Source organism: Mustela putorius, unplaced genomic scaffold, assembly GCF_011764305.1.
Source record: "Mustela putorius furo isolate JIRA1106 unplaced genomic scaffold, ASM1176430v1.1 tig00000281_pilon_pilon_pilon, whole genome shotgun sequence".
Taxonomy (NCBI): domain Eukaryota; kingdom Metazoa; phylum Chordata; class Mammalia; order Carnivora; family Mustelidae; genus Mustela; species Mustela putorius.
The window spans coordinates 31,986,337-31,997,405 of NW_025421343.1; positions in this window are offsets into that span (position 1 = coordinate 31,986,337).

The following is an 11,069-nucleotide window of genomic DNA, read 5'->3' on the forward strand; positions in this document are numbered from 1 at the left end:
GGTAGAATAAAAAGGCTCCAGATATGTATGACTTGTTCCGATTCTCCACACTTGAAGAAAGTCACATTTAATGACAGAGTATGTGGAAAGTTTCATCCCAATACACAAATTAAAATCAAAGCCAGCGACGGCCGCTCACCGGGCTCAAGCTCATAAGGGTTGAGTTAATTATACCCTCATGGCCATTATTCCCCATGTAAGACGGGAGACTGAGTCACTTCTGTCTATTGCCACCACTCTTCTCCTGGAGTTTCTTTCTTTAAACATTCTATACACTTGTTGATCCAAATAAATCAAGTGAAATGTTTGTGCCCCACCATTTGTAATTCACCAGCTGTCCTCCGCGGTATTGGGGGCCAACACGCACATTCTATTTCTCCATGTTACAGGAAAACTAGATAGTTTCTAGTTTTCTTATGTCTCAACTCTTTTCCATTGCACCCTGAGACGTAGATCTCTGTGTTGCACATGATGTGTGCCCTTTGGAGATAGAGACCCATGACGGTGAATTTATTCTTCATTTCAGCGTGATGTCATCATCACAGAAGGCTATGGCAGGAAGCACCCAGAAGAGACTTGTCATCTTTGCAGGTGCCTAAAATGAACTGGTGGATACTCATTGTGTTAATCAGAGAGACCTGGGTCAGCTACATTATAGAAGATAAAACATTAACCTTTAATCCTGATAGGTTATTCAGAGACTATACAGTCAAACTGTGCAAATGTGAGCGATTTTTTTTCATTTTTTAATATTTTTTAGATTTATTCATTTATTTCAAAGAGAGAGAGAGAGAGAGTGCATGGTAGGAGAAGAGGGGCAGAAGGAGAGGACGAGGGAAAGCAGACTCAGGACTCAGTCTTCGGACTCTGAGATCATGACCTGAGCTGAAACCAAGAGTCATCTTGGTTGAACCCACTGAGCCATCCAGGTGCCCCCATTGTTTCAGAATAATATACATCTGATTCTTCTGCAAAGCATGACTATCTTCTAAGCCAAACCTCATTTTGGAAGTTTAGTTCTCCCAAAGTAGAACTTTGTACATGCAATATTCTCCCAATGGTTGAAGTATTTGTTGTGTAGGGAATGCAGTTCTTAGTTCCCATTTCTATGAACATCAAGTTTCCCCAACTTTTGGAATTTATATACTAGGCAAAGGCTAATGTCCTGATATGTCAAGAGTCCCTACTTAATATGAAGAAGACAACCAACCCCCACGAGACAAAGGAGCCAAAAAATAAAGTATGGATAGTCCCAAGGAAAGGACATTTAAATATATCTCATATCTCATACAAATGAAAAAGATGATAGGGCACCTGCCTGGCTCAGTCGGTAGAGTGTGCAATTCTTGATTTCAGGACTGTGAGTTCAAGCCCCATGTTGGGTGTAGAGATTACTTAAGAAAATAAAATCTTCCCCAAAAGTAAATAAAATAAAAATAAAAGATGCCTAGCTTCATCATAATGAGGGAAATAACATTTTAAATGCTAATGCAGTACCATTTTCACCAAGAGATTGTAAAGATCAAAAAGTTAGATGACACATCTGAGTTGTATAAAGCAGGTATGCATACATATATAACATCCTCAGAAGGGCTACAGGGCAGTATCTATCAAAATTACAAAGAACAGTATGTGTCAGTCAAAATTTGCAGAACTGTGTACTCGAAATGGTAAAAAATCTGTTATATCTAAATTATATCTTAATTTAATTATTTTTAAATGGAAAACATTAAAGCCAGTCTCTTCACAAGAAATCCTATATTGCTTTTAAAGAGAATGAGATTGGGGTGCCTGGGTGGCTCAGTGGGTTAAGCTTCTGCCTTCGTCTCGGTCATGATCTCAGGGTCCTGGCATCAAGCCCCACATCAGGCTCTCTGCTCAGTGGGGAGTCTGCTTCTCCCTCTCTCCGCCTGCCTCTCTGCCTCCTTGTGATCTCTCTGTCAAATAAATAAATACAATCTTTAAAAAAAAATAAAGAGAGTGAGATTGATCTATACTAGCCATAAATTCTAAGATATATTAAGTGAAAAAAGCAACATGCAGAATGGTGTATGATCCTTGTATATTCCTTCTAAGCAAAGACAATTGACATATACTGTCTGACATATGTAGGTCAGCTGGGCATCTGCCTTCAGCTCAGGTCATGATTCCAGGGTCTTGGGATCAAATCCTGCATTGGGCTCCTTGCTCAGCAGGGAGGGTGTTTCTCCCTCTGCCTGCTGCTCCCCCTGCTTGTGCTCCCTCTTTGTCTCTGATAAATAAAGAAATAAATTAAAAAAAAAAAAAGGTATCCTAAGTGAAAAGAGAAATCTGTGCCTTTGCAGAGTAGGACATATTATTGAGGGAAAGGGGGAAAGATGATATTTACATGCCTTTGTTTAAATGTGCATAACACCTCCCAGAAAAGAAAACATCAGATGGATGGCCTCTGGGAAGGAGATCCGGGCACTGGGAAGAAAAGGGAGTGGGAAAGGAAGTGTTCACAAGTATTTTGAGCCATGTGAAAGAATCACCTATTAGCATAAACTGGAGGCTTCGCTGGTGTAGTAGGACCAATATAGCTGTGTGATACAGGACGGGGGCTCACTGTGAAGATGACCTTCTTTCAGCACAATCAGTGTGTCCTTTACCACCATTAAAATACACACACACACACACACACACACACTCAATAAAATCTGCCTTACTGTTTTGTTTGCACAGGAAAATGAACTGGGTCTGTTTCCAGGGAATGCTCCAGGTAGACAAACTGGAATCATCCTTCCAATGACAAAACGTTTTTCACCCTTTGACAAGGATGTGGACTCCTGGAGTGCAGAACGCACAGGTCGCAAGCGGGGGGGGGGGGGGGGGGGGGGGGGGGGGGGGGGGGGGGGGGGGAGCTAGAGGCATCGACTTAAGAATGAAGCTTTTCAGAAAGGAACAGTTTCTTCACAGTGACCTCTGTCCCCAGGTGTAAACGTCTCTCAGCCAAAACATTGTCGTCACCCGGGTGGGCCACTGTGTTGTGCCTGTTTTCCAGAACAGCATGGCTTGAGCAGAACAAATAGCTGGAGAAATTCGGGCCTCGCAGCAGGAGACCCCACTTTTACAGTGATAGGCTTATGTGTACAGAAAATTGATCAATATTTCTAAGTATCTGCAAGATTATTATACCCCATGATAATGGGAAATGATTTAGATTCAAAAAGGAAACAAGTGTACATGCTCAGACTTGAGGACTGTCCCCAGAGCATATTACCACAATAATGATTACAGTTCATTAAGTATATCATATCAAGAATACTAATTTAAGCTCATTAAATTATATGACAGGGGAACATTACTATCTGAAGAAAAGACGGTACAAATACTGGACATAAGAAGTTATATGTGCACTTATTCCCTATGAAGTATTTTCCATACTAATTTTTGTAAGATTCATTTTATTTATTTTAGAGAGAGAGAGAGCACCGGGGGAGGGGGGCAGAGGGAGAGGATGAAGGAGAAAAGCAGACTCCCTACGGAGCACAGAGTCCAGTGGGGCTGGACCTCACAATCCTGAGATCACCACCTGAGCTGAAACCCAGAGTCTGATGCTTAACTGACTGAGCCACCCAAGCTCCCCCACCCTCCTCGTATTAATTTTTATGACAGCATCTGAGACTATTTCTTGGTCATAAGAGATTCTGAACCTCTGTATCAGTTAGAGTCCCCTGGGTAGCAAGTGAGAGAAAAATCGGATCCAAACACTGGCTTCAACAAAATACGAACTTACTGGATTACGTAACTGAACAGTCCAAGGATAAGACTTGGTGCTATGCTGCTATCTTGGCCTGAAGGCTGAAATGTATCACCCTGGGAACCTTTCTGTCTGTCTGTCTCTCTCTCTTTCTCTCAGCTCCATTCTGAAACTGGTTCCCACTCAAGATATCAAGATGGCTACAGCAACTCTGGGCCTCACTCTAAAGGTATAAATCTGGCAGGACAGAGAAAGAATCTGTCTCTCCCAGAAGTCCCAGCAAAAGTATTCGCACCGATGCCGAACCAGGCTTCTGTGAATCAGTCAGTCCGTCTGGCCAGGGGAATGCAACATTTGGACGCTCTGTGTCTGAGGCAGGGTAAAGCCCCAGCGGAAGCAGCCACACCGGGGAGGCAGGGGTTTCCACAGATGGGAGCTGGAGTGTGGTTCCCAGAAGGAGGGTGGCTACATGGTGAGCAGTGAAGGGAACAGCTGTCAGTAAGCAGCTGTGGCCTGAGATAATTAGTGTGCAGTGGAAATCCAATAGGAATGATGATCCACCACGAACAAGAAAGGCACCCTCAGAGAAAGAGGATAGGAAATAGATGTTTACACCCATCGTTGGACATTAATACTTCAAATTAAAGAGTCAAGGTTTCTGGACTTGATAGGCAATTTCAAAAAGAAAGAATAATGAATGTTTCTGGACTTGATGTGGCAATCTTAAAAAGAAAGAATAATTGCTTTATTCTTCAAAACTAAAAAAAAAAAAAAAAATCCTTCATCAAATAAGCTTTGAGAAGAAAATTTTATCCTGAGAATTACTGCAAATATAAGATTACTCTCATCTAAAAGCATGTCAGAAATAAAAGACAGTGCTGGGAATCAGCTGCTGTCAGTTTTAGATGGAATGTCTCCTTTGAACATGATTTATTCTTTACCATGTAAGGTTCTTCTATCATATGTAAACCGGAGGTGACTCGTACAACTCATGTCGTCGGAAGATAAGCTCTAGAGTGAGAAGTTTGGGTTAGAAGTGGAATGATTCTTAAAAACACTTTTACAGTCGGTTTCATCAAGCATTAACAGCAAGAAATTAAGTCCTAGAATTTTTCTAAGTCACTGCAGAGAATTAATAATTATCAGAGGAAGAAAAACATTTTACTAGTTTCTGTAGAGGCATTGTCCTGCCCTTGGCACGGGGCCCGGTGGATTTAGCGTGTGTAATTTCTCCAGAGCTCCTCTGGCAAGGGCTATTGGTAGCCTACCAAACAGATATTCCCGGCTTCTTTTTGGCTTTTTTTAAAAAAAAAGTACATAAGTAAAATAAAAGCCCTGTTTCACTTGGACAATGATGTGCCCAGCTTCAAGGTCTAAGTAAAGCGTGCCATTCTCATTTCCCTTTTGTCGGTCCAGGGAGGGGCATGTGGTCAAGTTCTGGCCCAAGACGTCTGCTAGGAGCCTCAAGGTTTCTTCCTGCAGAGGAAGACTGATGAAAAAGAGAAGCCCGCCTTGCTGTGGTCTCCTCCCTAACCTGCTTAGGACTCAACAAGCTGAGGGCGTCGTGTTTAGAGCAGCTGTGCCACCTGCTGGCCCGAAGGGGAAGGCCAAGCGACCAGCGAACTTGGACCCAGATGTCCAGCTGCTCAACGCCCCAGTCATCACCTGCTTCTGCATATTATGCGTCATGTGGTTTGAGCACTTTTAGTCGGATATTCTGTTGCTTTCAGGCAACGTCATTCGTACGTGATACAGATCCCCTCAAATTTCTGACTTGTGGCTGCCAGACTAAATACCACTCGGCTGAACCTGGAGGTTATGTATTTGCCTAACAAAGCCTAAAAGAGAGGACTGACTTTCAAGCAGTCCTTCTTGCTGAACAGCTATTTCTTAAACTGTCCTATTTGTTTAAATTTGATCTGGTGTTCCCGCCTCCCCGCAAAATAATCCAAGCCAGACTTCTCCCCCAACCCCACCCCATTTCCTTTGGAAAGCCATTAAAGACATGTATTGGTAAGATGACATTCCCTCGCAGCTGACACCTGTCCTCCTGTTTCAAACACGGCAATCAGCACAATTTGCAGAGAGGAGTTCTGAGCTCATGGTAAGGAAGAGCCTTCACTCAAAGCCAAAGCGAAGACACAACAGGCCGCTCCTGAGGGCGGTGGCAGATGGCAGACCTCACCCACAGAGGAGCTGAAGAATAAACAGAATGACAGGACTTTGTAAGGGAAATTTAAGTGTCAGATGGAATTAGACAAAATAATCTTTGAGGTTCCTCGGCTCTGAGATTCAAGGATTGTCTGTTCTTCAATCTTGAATCTTAAAACTGAAATAGACCGTTTCTTCTTTGACGCTGCAAAACTGTTTTTGTTACCATCTTCTCTCTGTAAATATCTGATAGATCCCTATTTCTTTTCTACTTTCTGACTGCCTATTCCTCATCCTTAATGTTATGTAACCCATACTCTATACCCCACCTTTGGATGAAAACTCTTCTTTTACTAATGACTGAAGATTTAAGCTAAATCCTACATTTTTCTTAATCTTAAAAAAAAAACTAGATAATTGGTTTATTTCTGCAAATGTTTCTAGAATCAACATGCATTTTTAGAATTCTCCTTCTTGTATACATGCCACAATGTCAGCATCTGGTGGAGTTGCTTGCTGTTGTGGGTGCCTTGTTCCTTGTTGTCTCTCTCTTTCTTGGTTCTCACGTCTGCCTTGCATGATTTTTCCCCCCAGCTTTACTGAGATTTTATTGAAATATATATGAGTTTAAGGTACAATGTGATGATTTGAAACATGTAAAGAATGCAAAATGATGACCACGATAAGGTTAGTTAACACCACCAAACCCTCACATAATTACATATTGTGTGTGTGGTGAGAATATGTAAGATCTACTCTTTTCACCTGTTAATTATAGTCACCACGCTATCCATTAGATCCCCAGAACTTACTCATCTTAGAGCTAAAAGTCTGTCCCCTTCTTAATCTTTGTACCGTCTGGAATGTCTGCTCTGTCTGAAACTGTTTCCCAACCCCTCTGTGACATTCCAGACACCTGAGGGTTGTTTGTCTCTTTTGTAGTCACTATCAAGACATAACTGAATCCCCTGGGGGACTTTAAAAAATTACACACATCCAAGTTCTAGTCCAAGATTCAGGGCGTCAAATAGGTGGTGCCTTTGTCCGAACATCGTATGTTTTTAGACGATACATTTCCCCTAATCCTTCTCTCATTTATTTTGGTTTGTAAGCCGGGGAGAGCTGAAGGATGGCTGTTAGAGTACCAGGTCCTGGTCAGCATTACACGGTTAAATTTAGATTTTAAATGGCTGAGAGAAAAGATTTGACATGCACTATGAAAAAGTGACCAAGGGGAACTTCTCAGAAAGGAAAACAAACAAACAAACAAAAAACACTAGCCATAAGGAAAAGAATGGTAAATTAAGCTATGTTAAAATTACGGACCTTTGCTTATCAAAAGACACAACCAAGAGAACGGAAAGGTAAGCCACAGAGTGGGGAATCATCTTGGCATCACATATTATTGAAAAGAGACAAGGAAGAGAGGGAGGCAGGGAGAAAAGGACTTCACCTCAAGAGTATAAAGAACTCTTACAAACCAGTAAGAAAAAATCTGGACAACCCAATGCGGATTCATGAAGAACTCTGGAAATTGCCCACGAGACAGCCAGCCTCAGACCCGGACGAGCTCTCCAGCTTGCAAGCCATCTTGCAAAAATGTCGGTGAAATAAACTTCGGTACTCCTCCTCTCGCCTTCGCGCCTGCCCTGAGCGCACCTCTATCCTGGCTCCTTGCCACGTGACTAGCAACGAGCCCGTCAAGCACATCGTTTCGAGGTTGCAGAGGAGGAGAGTGCAAAAGAGAAAAGCTGTCAACGCGGACTTGTAACTGCAGCGGGTGTCAGTGGGGAAAAGATTTAATGACTGAGCTGAGGCTATTTAGTGACTTTTCATTTGGTGTGTAATTCTAGGTTGGCAACTGTTTTCTTGAGAACATTAAAGATATCGTTCCTTAATCTTTGGCTTCTATAACCGCTGCTGAGAATTCAGCAGTCAGTCTAACCATTGCTTCTTTGAAGGTAAACTGTCCTTTTTCCCTCTGGCTTCTCTTAATAGTTTCTCATTGCCTTTGGTTTTCTTCACTTCCCTGTGCTGCGTCTGTGGCGGCTGGCTTCCTGTGATCCTCCTTGCGATTCACTGGGCTTCTGCGGGTTGATGTCTGGAGCTGAAAAATCCCAGCTATTTTTTCCTTAAATGTCGCTTCTACCCCGTTCTCTTTTCTTCTTTTAAGCTCTCCAACTGAATGCTCATTGTATTCTCTCTTTTTTCCCATTCTTTTTTTCTCTTTGTGCTACATTCTGAAAGGTTTCATAAGATCTTTGTCAGAATTCTTTCTTAATTATGTCTAATTTGTTCTTAAATGCATCCACTGATTTAATTTAGGCTACTCGATTTTTTTTTTTTTTTACTATTTGATTCTTTTTCAAGTCTATGTCATTTTCTTATACACTAGAGTTTTCTGCTAAAATATTCATACTTCACTTGTATCTACTTGAACTTGGTAAGCATAATTGCTTTACAGTCTGTATTTGGAATCCCTGAAGGTCTAGTTCTGCAGTCTGATTTATTTTTCTTGTTCCTAGTGTTTTAGCATCTTGTACACCTGGTTATTTTTTCCTATGTCCTGAAAATTGAATTTTTAATTATTTGTAAAAATAATTTGAGACTTACTATGATGTTCTCTTTCTCCAAAGAGAATTTGTTTTTAAGATTTATTTCATTAAAAAAAAAAAGATTTCTTTCATTTTAGAGAAAGAGAGAGCATGAGCAGGAGGAGCAGAGGAAGAGAGAGAGAGAGAAAGAGAGAGGAAATCTCAAGCAGACTCTGTGGTGAACTGCAGAGCCTCATGCAGGTCTTAGTCTCATGACCCTGAGATCACGACCTGAGCTGAAACCAAGAGTCGGATGCTCACCCAACTGCACTCCCCAGATGCCCCATCCAAAGAAAATTTTTATTGCTTCTACCAGGCACTTGAAGACACCAACATTCCAATATTTCCCTAATCCAGTTTCAGGCTTGAGATTTCCCAGGCCACCCAGGTGACTCGAAGACAGAATGCAGTACAAGCAAGGGCTGGTCAACTTCCAGGTCACTCATTTCTAGAGTCCGTCAGTCTTCACTCGGGGTCCAGGGCACTTACCCGTGGTGGGCCCCAGGTCTCGACTTTCGTGTCCCTAGCCCTAATGGGTCTGTCAAACCTCCCAGCCACCTGAGATCACCACACATCCTCAGGACAAAATGGCACCAGTACCGCGCTCATCTTTATGGATTTTCACGTTCCCCAGGAACTTACCCTGGTAATTCTTCACTATTTGTTAGTTTGCTATTTCTGGACAGGTGATTTTTATATTTTGCTCAGCATTTTAGTTGTCTTCAATGGGAGGATTTTTCTAAATCACTTCACTTATCATTCCTGGAAGGAGAAGACTAACCTTAACTTTTCATCTCCTACTTAGTATCCTGTGACTTTTTGAGGAAGTACAGACATAGTGGAGACAATGAAACTTGGGCCTTTGGTATTGCCCTCTCCATGAATTTGTTGTGTGGTTCACCTAACATTTGACTCTAAGTTTTGTGGAAACAAATTAAAATTAACACACATGCCCAAGGGCACCTGGGTGGCTCAGTTGGTTAAGCAACTGCCTTCAGCTCAGGTCATGATCCCGGAGTCCCAGGATCGAGTCCCACATCAGGGTCCCAGCCCCGCAGGGAGTTTGCTTCTCCCTCTGACCTTCTCCTGTCTCATGTTCTCTCTCTCTCAAATAAATAAATAAATAAATAACCCCCCCCCAAAAAAAGGGAAAAAAATCTATTTTAACACACATGCTCAAATTCATTATGGAAATTTAAGGAAAATGCAAGGGAATTAAAATATATATATATCACTGAGACCTGAAAGAACTTTTGTGTTATTCTCCAAAATGGCTTAGTCTGTGCTGGTAAACACAGCAAACTGACAACTTTATAAACTAAACCAAAAAGTTTTGGGTTACCTAATTATTCGGACTTAATCCAGACCTTAAAGAGGATTACATTTGATCCTGTTTTGTACTAGTCACAGGTGACATATTTTTCTATTGGGCTTTCTTCTAGATCCTGAAATGATCTGTGAAGAAATAAGAATCCCCTTGCTGTCAAATGTTTTTGATAAGAGATGTTTTACTCACACAAACATGGAGCTTTCAAATCTGTATGAATGCCAAAGATTATAAATTACATTCTGGGTAATTATGGAAAGTTTAAAACATGTGAGATGGTATTGTTAATGTGTTAGCTGCAATAGACTGAGTTATGCTGCAGGATTAACTGATCCCCAACCTCCACTGGTGAAACCCATGAAAGTTGACATTTCACTCGTGCAAAGTTGGCTGCAGATACGGGGGCTCTTCCCGGTACCTCCCTCCCAAGCACGTCTGACATCCAGGCTGTTCCATCTTGTGGCTACACTGTTCCCAGGTCTAGCCTCTGCTGTTGTGGCGGCGGGAAAAGAGAGAAGCATCAAGAACTAAAAAGTGCTCTTCTCTTTATTCTTTGTCCCAGAAGTGACACATGTCACTTCCACTCACAGCTCGCTTGTCATAACTCATCACATAGACCCATCTAACTGCAAGGGAGCTGGGAAATGTAAGGGAGCACATGGATATTCAGTGACTAATAAATTATAATAAATTACATCACTTTAAATATGATTGAACTTAAAATGAACTCCTTGAAATAGTTCCAAGGAAGAATTATTCCTGAAACAATAGGAAATCCATGGTGTGATTTCCAGTATTTAAAGAAGCAGATTCTCGGCTGTCTCCCCCCCACTACAATGGTTACTTTTTTCAGAGGTTCTGACAGCTTTAAACATAAAACACAACATAGAGCTTCCTTAATTCTTGGATACTTGCCTTATATTTAAAGAGAAGGAATTGGACTGATTGATCTCTAACATCGCTTAAGAGCCTTGAAAACACTGTTTATTTTTTTATTCTAACTTGGAATAATTTTTTTTCAGAATTCTGTTGTGCTTTTTTGTTTTTGTTGTTTAACCTAAAACTTTAACTATGCACCAGAAGTTCCAGCCCCTTGGGGGAAAGATAATTTTTTTTTTTTTTTTTGATAAGTGAACTGAAGCTTCAGGAAAATCTTATGCATCTGGTTTTTGTCACACGAGATTTCTATCCAAGGACCTTCTTTTTTTTTTTTTTTTTTTTTTAATGAAAGCATTTCGTTAGGCAGTGTAGTTAAAAAATGGAAACACCATTCCTC